The 13,693-nt window shown below is 37.8% G+C and overlaps 2 pseudogenes; one reads left to right on the forward strand and one right to left on the reverse strand.

Moving 5' to 3' along the window:
- Nucleotides 1-3,856, forward strand: part of LOC107679384 (uncharacterized) — an 11,101-nt pseudogene extending 7,245 nt beyond the window's left edge.
- A 6,241-nt stretch (nt 3,857-10,097) lies between these two features.
- Nucleotides 10,098-12,672, reverse strand: LOC107679385 (tripartite motif-containing protein 16-like; annotated as a pseudogene).
- Between the last annotated feature and the right edge of the window lie 1,021 nt (nt 12,673-13,693).

The raw sequence follows: 13,693 nt of genomic DNA on the forward strand, positions 1-13,693 counted from the left end.
TGTGTGTTTAATTTTTAATGACATTTTTTTTTAAGGAATAAACCTTTGGGATGCTGAGATGCTGCAGAAGAATATTAACGTACGGCCACAGCCAAACACTGACTTCAAAATTATTGCCACAGATTCAAGTGAAGACAAAGCCAATGCTCTTAATGTCTCTGCATCTCTTGAAGCCAGCTTTCTGTGTGGATTAGTCAGTGTGAAAGGATCAGCAGACTATTTAAATAACAAGAAGTCATCGAAACATCAGTCTCGAGTCACCTTACAGTATTATACAACCTCACGCTTTGAGCAGTTAACTATGGAGCATCTTGGGGCAGGGAACGTAAAGCACTGCAATGTATTTCAGGAGGGCTCGGCCACACATGTTGTTACAGCTCTACTGTATGGAGCTCAAGCGTTCTTTATTTTTGATCGTGAGGTTTCGTCCAATGAAAACCATCAAAAGATACAAGGTGACCTCCAAGCATCAATCAAAAAGATACCTTTAATATCAATAGAGGGTCAGGCATCTTTGAAAATGAATGAAATGGAACAAGAGAAAATTGACAAGTTCAGCTGTACTTTTCATGGAGATTTTGCTCTGGAAAAAAATCCAGTCTCCTATGTCGATGCCATCAAGGTGTACTCAGAGCTACCAGAACTGTTGGGTGAACATGGAGAGAATGCTGTGCCCATGACCGTGTGGCTTTACCCGCTGAAAAAACTAGATTCGGCAGCTGCTCAGTTAGTCCGGGAGATCAGTGTTAGCCTATTACGACGTGCCCAACGGATCATGGATGAACTGCATAATTGTGACAATCAATGTCAAGATCCGATGAGGGACAATATTGCCATTCAATTCCCTGAAATCACAGCTAAGATCAGTAATTGTAAAGACCTCTGTTCAGAGTACAAAATTGTTTTTCAGAAACATCTCTGAGGGCTTCTTCCATCCATAAGGGGTGGAGGAAAAGAAGAACAGGAGCTTATTGATGCCCTGAATGACAAAGAAAGATCCCCATTTAAAGGTGCTCTGGTAACCAAGTATCTAAATGAGCGAGAGCGAGAGATGAATGTTGTTAGATCATACCTCGACATCATGAAAGATGTCCCTGTTCTTTCATCCAGCAATGACTTGGACAAAGTTATCTTGAAAGCATCCAATAACTATGTGATAGCTTTTGCACTCACCTCCTTAAATGAAAAGGACCCATACCTTTCAGACTTGGAGAATTACCTGAAGGCACAATCCTGTAACAATGGAGAGCAAATAAGTTTTGATCAAAACTCCTCAAAGAAGACAGAGAAATGGTTTTCATCAGGAGACGCAACTACATTGACCAGGGCAACCATACAGGCCTTCCTAGATTTTAAAGAAGCCAATAAAGGAAGAAAGAACATTGAATTCTGCATTGCATCAATCCCAGACAAACTCAGCACTGCCTCTTCAATTAATGTTTATGAAAGAGGAAGACTCATCAGCTCACAGTATGAGCTTCCCTCAAAACCACCAATGCCGGTTTTCTTGAGTGCTGAGCATGACTGCATACATCTGCAAATCAAACCTCCTGACCGTGGGGTTAGCTGTGTGGACTCGTACTGTATTTCATATCAGTCTGCACAGAGCTCTGAATGGACAGGTGTGGATACTAATGGGGTTTCTGATCAGGTCACTGTCAATCAGTTAAAACCACATAAAGAATATTGTTTTACCTGCAAGGCTGTGTGTCGTCCAGGAGTAAGTCTGACAAGTGACACAACATCATTCTTCAGGACTCGTCCATGTGCTCCTCCTGGAGCACCTACAGTAAAAGAAGTAGAATCTGAGTCTGCAACTGTAGTCTGGGATGTTCCTACATCTGTGGGTGAGGATGTTCTGGTCACTGGTTATGTGTTGGAGTTCAGAGAATGCACAAAAAATCATGCAAATGAAAAGCCTTGGAAGTCTGTGAAATCTACAAACAGGGAGTGCACTCTTCAGGGACTGAAAGGAGACACAATTTACACGGTCAGAGTTTTTGCATACTGTGGAAATGATGGAGTGAGTCTCCCCAGTCCTGAAACTGTGTTTTCGGCCAGTTGTAAGGGTAAAGAATCAAATAAGGATGGGAGTGGGTTGTTCTTGAATCAATCTTCACGAATAAAAAAGGGCAATCCGTCAATCCATTCGCTGATGCTACACAAAAAAATGTCAGAGAATGTAAATTTTAATCAGTATGTGTTCGGAAGAAAGGTGGAGGATGTGAAAAACAAAGTAATTCTTCTTTTGGGATCAACAGGTGCAGGAAAAACCACGCTCATCGATGTGATGATCAATTACATACTAGGTGTAAAATGGCAGGATGCATATCGCTTCAAACTAATCAATGAAGTGACCAATCGCACACAGGCTGAGAGTCAGACATCTATTGTCTCATCTTTTGAGCTGTACAATCAGCCTGGCTTTCAAATTCCCTATTCTCTCACAATTGTAGACACACCTGGATTTGGTGATACAAGAGGAATCGCACATGATAAACTTATTACAGAGCAGATCAAAAGCTTTCTTTGTAGCCCTTTGGGAATCGATCACATTGATGCCATCTGCTTCGTTGTCCAAGCCTCTCTTGCCCGCCTGAGTGCCAACCAGAGGTACATCTTTGACTCAGTCTTATCAATTTTTGGCAAAGATGTCGTGGAGAACATCATGATTTTGGTGACATTTGCAGATGGTAAAGACATCCCAGTTCTAGAAGCCATCAAAGCAGCAGATCTGCCCTGTCAAAAGAATAAAAAGGGACAGCCCACCCATTTCAAGTTCAACAATTCAGCTGTGTTTGCAGACAAAAAAGTAGAAGAGCCTACAACCTCTGACAATGATTCAGATGATGATGATGGAGGAGATAAACTGACTGAGCTTGTCTGGGACAAAACCTTCAAACAGATGAAGGCTTTTTTCAAGACACTGGGGACCATTAAAAGCAAAGATCTGTCAATGACTATAAAGGTCTTAGAGGAACGAGAGCGCCTTGAGAAAGCCATGACAAGTCTGACCCCTCAAATAACTGCTGGTCTCTCTAAACTGAGTGAGATCAAAAAATTCAAGCAATGTTTGGAAAATGAGAGTGAGAACATGGCACAAAATGAGAATTCTGAACAAGAGGTAGAGGTGATGAAAGCAAACAGAACCCCTGTAAACTGTTTTACCATGAATTGCAACAACTGCTTCTTCACGTGTCACTCCAACTGCTTCCTCCCTGCAGAAGATCCTGTGCAAACTTGTGCTGTGATGGAGGCTGGCCACTGCATTATCTGCCCTGAAAACTGCCATTACGCTGCTCATTCAAGGGAAAATTTCATGTGGACATATGAAACAAAAATAGAGACAAAATCCATTAAAGAGCTAAAAGACAACTTCATGGCGGCTAAAGGAAAGTTAATGGACACAAAGCAAATGCTTGATGCACTTGAAATGGAATTCCATGGAATTGAGGACAAACTAATAAAGTTGATCAAATTGTCCTCTGATTGCATAAGAAGACTAGATGAAATTGCACTGAAGCCAGATTCTCTCTCCACAGCCGAATATCTCGAAATCCTGATTAAAACCGAGAAAGAGGAGAAAAGTCCTGGCTTTGAGGACCGCATTGTTGGACTTGAGAAGATGAAACAAGAAACTCTTATCCTGAAAAAGATTGCTAAAGGAGAAAATTTGCTCGAAAAAGAGCACCAAATCATGGTGCAGAGAGAGAAGCGAATGAAAACTGTTGCACTGAAAATCATGAAAATGAGGAAAGCTGTTAGTGCCTTACAGTCACAGCACAGTCAGGAAACATACAATCAAAAGGATGCAAGTGTTTGCCTTGACGGCCAAGAGATGTCCTCAACAAAATGAAAGCTGATTAGTTTAAAGACAATTAGGAAAATTGAAAATGTGCTTATCATGATGTTGTTTAACAAACATTAATGCTTCATTCATCTATCGATCAAACCTCCTTTAACATTAAGAATACTGAATTTAGAAGTAATTTCATGCTTGTATTTGTGCTTCAATGATGCACATTGATTTACTCAATCATATCATTTGTGATCTGTAAAAAAAAAATTATATTTCTTTTCTAAATTTGATTTCTTTGCAATTAACGTAATTCTCCTGCACTGAAATTCGGGCTCTCGTACATAATTAAATCATGTAAATCCAACACACTCTTTTTTTGTGTGTATGGTTTTATGATCAATTATCTTTTTATTTGTATGAGTGTTTTTGTCTTTGGAAAAGAAATATTTATTATTAATATTAAATCCAATTTATGTTCAAATAGTTTGAGAAAAACTAATAAATTTTGCTGTGACAAGTATTGTAACAAGTACCCGGATTTGAAATCGGCAGAAACATGAAGTCAGGACTCTTGGCACGCCCCAACATGCGTCATCGTTGTATGTAATCAAGGAGGTGTGCTCTGAACATCATGTCTGTCCGTCATTCACAAGAGCAATATTGCTGTTAGGTAAAGAAAGACATTTTTGGTGCAAAAAACTTGCAGATTTCATAAACCAACCTTGAAAAAAAAATGTTTAATCTAAAACTGCATTTCATGACCATCATGACCTACGATCAGTGTAATACAAAGGGCTCATGTACAGACTCTAGATAAGTTTTCACCTTTTTGCACATTGCAGTAATGTGAATTTGGGGTGTAAACGTGGTCAAAATAATGCAAAAATATTGGCAAAAAAATCTGACTACCTGATGATGGGTAGTGGGTACACTGTAAACCTGAATAAGTTGGCAAAACTCAAAAAATTTCAAGTAATCAGTTGCATCAAAATTTTTAAGTTAAGAAATTCAAAGTTTAAGTAAGCAGAACTGGCAGAATTTTATTTTGTACTCACATTTTAATTGCTCTGTCATTTTAATTGCATGTAATATCAACTAATAGTATGTTAGTAGAAACATAGCTAGCTATATTTAGCTAACACTGTAAGAGTAAACTTAAAAATGTGCGCACATGCTAACATTAACATAGTATTGCAACTGTTGAATGAGCATGGCGATATATAACATTTAACAAACTTGTTCTCAAACCAAGCCACATGCTCCACACATAACAGAAACGCTTCTAAATTAACATAACAGAAAAATATTATATAACACTAATTTTAGCATTTACTCTCCCTTTTGAGTGCCATGGCAAAGCATGTTGGGAAATAGAAATCCCAGTCCAGTTTGTGTTAAATTTGAGCTTGTCTAAATCAAAAGAAATTAATTCATAAAACTCAAAACAATCAAACAGTTAATTAAATTTGTTTAAAGTTAATTTGACTGAACTTAAGTTTAATTTAAGTTTGCCCTACTCAAACCAATTAATTATTTTGAACATTAGGGTTTACAGTGCACACTATTAAGGGTATGGGTGAAATTACCTGAAAGTGAAATCTTCTGTCAACCAAATAAGTGTCATTTAGAAAACTTAATCAGAAAACTGATTCTGTAGTTCAGCCAAACATATCAGAAGGATGAGTGTCATTGTAAAAAATAAAAAGTAAATAACTGAAATATTAAATAAAATAATTCAGGAAAACATTCCTCTGCAACACTTCTCAACATGGCAATCATCTTGAGTAGTTTGTAGATGTATGTTTGTGTTAGACAAGTGCTAGATAAAGCTTGTCTGTGTCTTTGGTTAACATTAGTCCTAATTACCACCACAATACAGCTTTACAAATACACAAACATCTGCAGACAATTAGTGTGAAGCAGTTGTCAAACCTCATTAAGGGGGAGGTGAATCTCATTATCTGTGTTTAGAGTCCTGACGACATAGATTAGTGTCGGGCAGTTTGAATCAACTCTCGCCCCTCCAACACACACACAAACACAGAGGGGTAATGAGTCCTGAATACACAACTCACTTGACCAATACGTCGGAGTACACCTCCTGAAAGCTTCATTCAATCAAACACTTAAACAAACATCAACACCCTGCCAATTACATGATAGGCTAATTTCATTATTCTAATGTCTTAAATGCTATTTCAGTTCTTATTTGGGTAGTTGATACAGAGTCCATGAAACTTTTTTGATTAACAACAAGATTTTATTTGAATATTTCTATGAATGTATGATATATTTTAATGTCACCATTCCTCTAAAAGTTTTCCAAAATTTGAATCACCACTATTTTATTTTAAACCACTCTGCTGTGTGACAAATGGATTTTAAAGAATACCTAATTCTCAGTCTGCTTCCTTACGTAACTTCCAAAAGGCTGTCAGGACTGCTAAAGATACATTTTGATGTGATATTATTGTAAAAAACTCTCACTGTTCTAGAACGCTGTTCTCAACCATTGATTCTGTCCTCAATCCTTCTGTTAAGTCTTCATCTGTTATCTCTTCTTTTGAGTGTGAAAAGTTTTTCAACTTCTTTTCTGACAAAATCAAAACTATTCGAGCCCAAGTGTTTACGTGATGCATCCTGTATCCGATCCCTCTTTCTTCTGCTCACAGTGGAGCGAATTTGCGCCGGTTTCTCTTCAGACATGTAGAGAAATCGCTTTAAAATTGAAACCTACTTCTTCTCCTCACAACATTCTTCCTTCCCGTTTTCTAAAGCAGATCTTCGATACAGTTGGTCCAGACATTTTATGTATTATTAATAATTGTCTGTCAAACGGGACAGTTCCAGCCTGCTACTGCGACCCCAATTCTCAAAAAACCCTCACTTGATGCAGCAATATATGAAAACTATAGACCCATCTCCAATTTGCCATTTTTATCCAAAATTCTTGAAAAAGCTGTTTTCATTCAGTTGCAAAACTATCTACAAATTTAACTCCATCTCTGACATTTTTCAATCCAGCTTTAAAACCATGCACAGTACTGAATCTGCGCTCTTAAATGTTTTTAATGATATTTTAATGACCACAGACGCTGGTGATACCATGGCATTAGTGTTGTTAGATTTGAGTTCAGCTTTTGACTTTGTGGACCACATGATCTTGTATCCCGGCTTGAATGCTCGATCGGCATCTCTGGTACAGTTTTGAAATGGTTTCAGTCTTTCCTGTCTAATAGAAGTTTTTCTGTTAGTTTAGGTGCCCTTTCATCCTCGATGGCTCAACTTACTTGTGGTGTACCCCAGGGATCGATTTTAGCACCACTGTTATTTTCACTGTATATGCTACCTCTGGGGTCTATTATGAGTAAATTTGGGGTATCATACCACTGCTATGCAGATGATACACAACTCTAAATACCCATAAAACGTAATGATAACTTAGCATATAAAAAACTGGAAGCCTGTCTGCTCGAAATCAAAGTGTGGCTTACAAATAATTTTATGTTAGGCCTACTTAATGACGATTAAACCCAAACCATTCAATTTGGGCCAAAAGAGCATTCAGGTGAAGACTCTATTGACCTTGGCACTAGGCATGGGCCGATTACCGGTTTCAAGGTATACTGCGATTTGAAAATTTCAAAACCGCTAATATTTTCCGTTATACTGTTCCTGCGGTATGCGCTGTTTATCATGTCTCCTCAAAGACTGAAAGTGTAGGAATCTCTCAGGTTGAGTGCAGTGTAGAGAGTAACACGAGCCTCCTCCTCGTGTTGGTGCGAGCGAGCGGTCAGTCAGTCACGTGTGTGTAGGATGGCCGAACTTAAGGAGCTTCCCCTGGAACTCACACGATCGGCAACAGCCGTTTTTTGTCTTATTGCAAGCAACTCGTCTCTGTTCTGAACTTGCACAAACTGCGTTGCAATGCAATCGTTTTGCAAAATGTCATTTATGTGAAAATATGAAGTCTGTAAACGCCCGTTAGCACAGGCCAGAGACGCTGAAGACGGACGCACAGAGAAAAATACTGTAGCAGGTAGATCACTCACTGTTCATGATGCACGAACTATTGGAAGAAAATCCTCAATATTGATTTGGGGGTTTATATGAATGTGTTTCTGAGGGGAACATACTAATGCCCGCCTACAGAGATTCGAATGGTTGGGGGGTGGGGAGGGGCGAGGCTGTAGTTAGAACGCTTGGTTGAGTGAGCGCATCAGACGAGACGATGAAAAGTAGTGCTGCTGCAGAGTTAGTGTATCAGAGAAAACGAAGAAGAGCTGCTGTGCTGTAGCTTCAAATTTATTCAGAGCTTCTGCTGTTTGCTTCGTTCAGCTAGTATAATTTCACAAAGCTAGTCAGAACATTCTGTTTTTGCTTCAAATTGGGTTATTATTAAATCAAATTATGTATATGAAATTATATAACTAAATTATATGAAATGATATAAATGATATGAATTATATAACTAAAATTAAATAACTGTAATTACAGATTTAGGTTAAATAAAGATGTCAGTCTTTACTTTTCTTCTTTTTAGGAAACAAATCAAAGAAAAAACAAACAAATTCTACTGTTCCTAATATTCTGTATGTTGCTTAAAAACTAAATATATTGTGTTCAGCGGAAGAAAGTTTTTTTTTTTTTTTACCCAGTCATTTAAAAAGAACACATTTTAGAGCTTTAATGACAATACCGTGATACATTGAAACCGTGATATTTTTGCTTAAGGTTATCATACCGTCAAAATCTCATACCGGCCCATGCCTACTTGGCACACTTACTCCATATCTTACTTCAGATGTCAAAGATCTTGGTTTCCACCTTGATAATAATCTCAAATTAGATAAACAAATTAATTCAATAGTTAGTACCAGTTTTTATCATATTCGTCGGTTAGCCAAAGTCAAAACTTTCTTAAGGGGGCATAACACACACAGTTTCACCCAATCTCATGTTAATCTTGAGTACCTACAGAGTAGTACTGCATCCTTCATATCTTCAAAAAGTCTTTAGTTTTATCATATTTTTAACCTCTTAAAGGAGTCATATGATGCGATTTCAAGTTTTCCTTTCTCTTTGGAGTGTTACAAGCTCTTTGATATCCGCTTCGTCATGCTAGCCCGGGGTCGTCACATGTGGTTGCCGCACGCCCGCCGGCCGCTCCTTTGTCGAATCCGCCGGCCGCGCCGCTCTCAAGGCCGCCGGCCTCCGCTCCCTCAAGCCCGTCGTGTGTGATGCTGTGTGACGCATTTTATGGAAGACTGTTTCCTGAACCTGCAGACTAGCATACAATGGGTCTGTGCTCAAAGGCTGTTCTATAAAGTGGGGCAGTTCCAACTTTGCAAGGACAGTCTGGCGCTTTTCACAATTTGAGTTGAATTACTGAAATAAATGAACTTTTCCACGACATTCTAATTTATTGAGATGCACCTGTACATTATGTGGAAAATAATGTGTTTTTTGAACCTTAAACCACATAAACACATTGCATTACACCAAATACACAACATAATGTTCTTTTTAGCAACGTCATATGATCCCTTTAAGAAAGTTAAATTCCATATGTACCGGTATTATGTATGCTTAGCTTGTGAAAATGCACAGCCACAATGGACCAGTAGATGGCGCTCCATCACTCTATCATTATTTTAGTGAAAGAATGTTAAATGGTACAACAAAACTACGAAATTTGTTAATTGTGATACATTTAACCAGTATCGAATTAAAATATATAGGCTATGTAAAAATAATGGGGAAAAAACGTAATTTTTTGGTATATCTCCATTAAAAAAAAAAACAATACAAGTGTGTTTCCAGAAGACCTATCAAATGTACTGATAATTAATTTAGACAACAGTTCTTATCTTTTAATTGATTATGTGCATCAGGCCTATATTATAGGTTTAATTCTTTGAACTTTCAGCTCCTGGTATCTGATTGGTCAATAATACAACATTCCTGCTGCTGACATGAAACAACTGTTCACCACACCACAGCACACATAATTAGTTATATTTGCTGCATAGAAATTTTATGAATTTGGTTAAAAAACTACTTTTTAATGAATAATATTGTCCATAATATGAAAGAGATATTTTTGCAATAGTCGATCTTTAAGCCTTCTGTATAGTATTGTAATATTGTGTGTGGTGTCGACACTATTATTTACAATTTCCTTTTAATTTTACAAACTGCCATCACCTTTGTTAAAAAGGTGTGGTGAGGTATCAGACTGGACCAACCATCCCGCATGATGGTTAAACTTGTAATATGACACAATTATACATAAAATCTATGGAGATGACAATTTCAATGTTGATCTCAAATATATCCTAAATCCCGGATAGAGTGGTTGAGTGAATGTGGTCTGGACTCTGTGGATGAGGGTCATTGTGTCAGAGACGCTGTAGAAGGACAGAATTCCTGCTCTGTGATCCACATACACTCCTACTCTACAGGAGCTGGAAACTACTGGGAGTTCAGTCTTTGTGCTATTGTGACAGAATGAGTAACGAGATTTAGAGCAGAACAATCTCCATGACTGATCATTTAACCCAAAACCACACTCAAAACCACATCCCTTCCTTCTGATGCTCTTGTATGACACTGATATATATACCCCGGATGTTCCACTCCACTCCACCTCCCAGTAACAGTGTCCACACACACTCTCTCTACATAACACCTGAAAAAAATCATGAAATCTGTCCGGATGAACAGGATACCGCTGGTCAGCCCCAATAAACATAGCCACTCTGTTGCCGTCAGACAAACGCAGATATTTATGTGCAGTGTTTGGATCCAGGGTGAGCTGACGGGAATCTGAAAACAAATTTACACCATTTTAAATATTACATTAAAATAACCTTCTCTCGTATCTTTTTATGTTAATTCTATTGAGAAAGAGAATTTAGATTTGTTATAGAGTTTTACTATGTGAATGTCACTGTTATATAAACAATAATGTGTTAGATGAATCCGTTTTGCAGATTTTATTACAGTTAACTTGCACTAAACAAACATAACAAGGTTAAGGATTATTAAATGACAAACCAAGAACCATGAAACTAAGGCATATCCAAAAGAAAATGTAAAGACAACCCACAATTATAAACAAACCGAACTGGATATACAGGAAAATAAACAAGAAACAATAGAAACCAATCAGAACAGTGTGAATAAACAAGACGCTGCGTTGTGATGTGTAACTTATAAATACTGACAAGGTAATCACTCATTTATTTCTCTTGAGGACTGTTTTCGTATTAACACTTACTTTGCAAAAACTCATCTCTGGTCCTGAGTTCAGAGGTGGTAACAATCTCCATGTATGGTATAACTAATACCAAGAGACACATACAGTGTTATTCACATTGATAGAGAATTTGAATTTCTCCTAGTCTAGTGCAATATGATATGATACATTTTTTCAAGCAAATGACTGAATTACAAACTTTAACTTTACCATATATTTTTTCTATTGCTTCCCTGAAGAGGTCCTCAAGTTTCTCTCTTAGAGTAGTGACAGATTCATCCACATCATCATAAGAAAGAAGAGAAGGGACATTGATGCTGTCTCTAGATGCAGGAGGAACGGAGAAAGACTGGAAACTCTACAAAAGGACAAAAACCGAACAGATTTGATTCAGTGTTCAGGCACATTTAGAACTTTCTAAAAATTGTTTAGACACATAAAAGACAGTCTGACAGCTTCGCCACCATTGCTGTCAGAAAAATAAATAATAAGATCATCAAATAAATAATGAATAAATGGCTCAAAACAAGATCTGGAAACCTGTAAGAAATGGATGTGATCATCTGTGAGTACAAACTGCTTTAGCTCAGCATCTCTCCTCCTCAGATCATCAGTCTCCTGCTTCAGTTGCTCCAAGAGTCCTGCAGCTCAACTCACTTCAGCCTTTTCTCGATCTCTGATCATCTGTGTCACCTCAAAGCGGCTTCTCTCAGTGGAGCGGATCAGTTCAGTAAAGATCCTCTCACTGTCCTCCACTGCTGCCTGTGCGGAGAGCAGTTACGACATAAAGACAAGTCCGAAAAGAGTCCTGAAAGAACCTAAAACATTCGTATTCCCCTTGAAACTCACCTTATGAGTCTTCACAGACTCTTTCAGCACCTGAATCTCCTTCTCTCTTTCCTGGATTCTCTTCTGGAACTTTCTTTCTATGTCCCAAAGCTGTTTCTGTAATAGTAGTAAATAACATGGAGCTCTCACTGTACTGCATCATAAATGTATGTGCAACTAACATTTGCAATAACAATACGTGCTTTTCCTACCTGTTTCTCAGCCCTCTCTGCTTTAGATGAAACAGTGTGATGATTTTTGTGTTCATTCATTGTACACAACAAACAAACACATCGCTGGTCTGTGCGACAGTAAACCTCCAGCAGTCTGTTATGTTGAGAGCAGATCATCTTCTTGAGTCGTACAGTGGCTTTAAACAAATTGGGTTTCTTATCTTTAAAGAAACTGTCATGTTGTTTAAGGTGACTTTGACAGTAAGAGTTCAGACACATCAGACAGGACCTGACAGCTTTGTATTTTCTCCCTTTCTCCCTATTTCTTTGTATTTTTCTCTTCCAGCGTAACTGAGAGCAGTTCTTGTCTTCAGTTTCCCCACCATTTCAGCCAGCATCACATTCTTATTTATAGCAGGCCTTGGAGTGAAGGCCTGTCTGCACTGAGGGCAGCTGTAAACTCCCTTCTGATCATCTTGATTCCAGCCGTCTGTGATGCAGTTCATACAGTAACTATGTCCACAGGGGATGGTCACAGGATCCTTCAGTAGATCCAGACAGATCGGACAGCTGAACTGATCCTAAGCCACTGAAATACTGGCTTCTGCCATTGTACTGCATGTAACGTTAACGACCGATATAAAATTGGTTCGACGTTCGATATTAGACAAATATTCAGCCGCGAAAAAAAATCTATAAATTCTTAGTGAATGAGTATAATTTTATAAAAAATGGCTTGTCTGAAAAGCATTAGAACGTAGAACTGAACACACATCGCAGTTTATTTGTTTCACTCCTGCTCGATATGTTGCAACGCATAACGTCTCTAGCCAGTGTTGCCAACTAATTTTCAGGGGAAGTTGCTAAAGGAAGGTTGATTTGTTGCTAAAAGTTGCTAAATGATGTTGTGATGACATTGCGTGATGACGTCATTACATAATCACGATGCAAAATTGTGTCAAATCTCAGCAAAAAAAGCCACTGAAATACTGGCTTCTGCCATTGTACTGCATGTAACGTTAACGACCGATATAAAATTGGTTCGACGTTCGATATTAGACAAATATTCAGCCGCGAAAAAAAATCTATAAATTCTTAGTGAATGAGTATAATTTTATAAAAAATGGCTTGTCTGAAAAGCATTAGAACGTAGAACTGAACACACATCGCAGTTTATTTGTTTCACTCCTGCTCGATATGTTGCAACGCATAACGTCTCTAGCCAGTGTTGCCAACTAATTTTCAGGGGAAGTTGCTAAAGGAAGGTTGATTTGTTGCTAAAAGTTGCTAAATGACGCGATGTCATTGCGCGGTTACGTCATTGCGTAATCACGATGCAAAATTGTCACTGCATCAAATCTCAGCAAAAAAAAAAAATTAAATATTTTAATTTAGATGTGTTTATAAAATAATATAAATGCATAATATAATATTAAAATATAAATAACTAATTTTAAATACAACATTGATTCCATTTTTCTGCATATTTTTCTTACAGTGTACTGTAAGAAACAGTGTAGCTCATCAACAATCGCAGGTACAAGCTACTAACGAAGTGTCTCATAAATGAAAAATAACAGTATTCAATTATTCAATTATTCAAATATTATTACTATTAAACAATTGCAAATA

The sequence above is a fragment of the Sinocyclocheilus anshuiensis genome, unplaced genomic scaffold (assembly GCF_001515605.1).
Source record: "Sinocyclocheilus anshuiensis isolate Anshui unplaced genomic scaffold, SAMN03320099.WGS_v1.1 scaffold2206, whole genome shotgun sequence".
NCBI classification, from domain to species: Eukaryota; Metazoa; Chordata; class Actinopteri; order Cypriniformes; family Cyprinidae; genus Sinocyclocheilus; species Sinocyclocheilus anshuiensis.